A 1,281-nucleotide genomic window follows, 5' to 3' on the forward strand; every position below is an offset into this window, starting at 1 on the left:
CCGCCCCTCCGCACCCCGCCCGGCTCCACCCCGCCCGCGCGCGCGGGCCGCCGCCGCCCCCACTCACTTCCTCCCGGGGGGCCCCCGGGAGACGGTCACGGTGGCGGGGGGGCGGCCACCAGGGGAGTGAGCCCTTCTGCCTTCCCCGCACCCCAGGACCACGACGCTGGAGGCGCCTGCCCCAGCTGGGGCCTCCCGGGGTGATGTGCCCATCTGAGGTGGTCCCGGGCTGGGGGCAGAACCGAGGCCCCGCCCCTCCCACCCCCGGTCCCCGCCCCTGCCTCAGGCTGCAGCCCCGGGAGGAGAGGGGGCCTGGAAGGGAGCCGATGCCGCCCCTGGCCAGGCCCTGATTGCGTAGCTGGGGACGCCACCAGCCTCTGTTCCGCCTTGCAGAGCCCAAATAGCATCCAGGAGGCCCAGGTTCAAACCTGGATTGCGTGGCCTGCGTGCTGGGCTGCCGTGGGCCAAGCACTCATCCCCTCTGGTCTTCTGTCTCCTTGTCTATAAATTGGGGGCCGAATCCCAGCCCGGAGGGATCCATTCAGCAGAGGCCCACTACAAAGACTGCTTAATCTCCTAGTGGGGAGCGGGGCCAGCCTCAGGCCCCCCAAGGCGGACCTTATAGCATCGGGCTCTTCATTTTTATAACCCAGAAGGGGCCCAGATGAGCTGCGGGTTTCCTGAGTGTCCTGAAACCCACCCCCACAGGTTTTCTCCCTCGGGGAGCCCCGGGACCCCCACCCCAGTGGGCTGAGGTGAAAGACATTCTAGGTCGGTCGCCAGCTTCTGCAGCCAGGCCCGGGGTGGGCCCCTTCCCTTCCGCTGTTGCAATGCTCTTCTGGTGCCAGAGATGGTGCAGTTCCTGGTGGCGCCACCGAGGCCCCAAGGCAGTGACCCCGCACCCAGTGGTACTGGGCCTGTGGGATGGGCCTCCCCGAGCCCTCCAGAAATATCTGGAGCGTGGGAACAGGTGGGAGCAGCCGGGTGCCCTTCCTCCGTCCCCACCCCAGCTGCTCCCATTCGGGCTGGGACGGGTCCAGCTGCCCCGGGGACAGAGCAAGCCGGGGCAGACCCGCGGAGGGAGGGAGTGGGGCCCTGCAGAGAGATGAGAACCGGGTCAGGGTTCAGTGCCCCTCGGACCCCCCCCCCACCCAGACTCTTGTGTAGAGCTAGAGAGGACGTAAGCCCGGGGGAGTGCCAGCTCAAGGCGGAGGTCAGGTGCAGTTTTGGGGGTCCTGTTCCCCAAGAAACAGGGAGCCTCCTGTAGGGAGGGGGGATGGC

This window comes from Sorex araneus, chromosome 1 (assembly GCF_027595985.1).
Source record: "Sorex araneus isolate mSorAra2 chromosome 1, mSorAra2.pri, whole genome shotgun sequence".
NCBI classification, from domain to species: domain Eukaryota; kingdom Metazoa; phylum Chordata; class Mammalia; order Eulipotyphla; family Soricidae; genus Sorex; species Sorex araneus.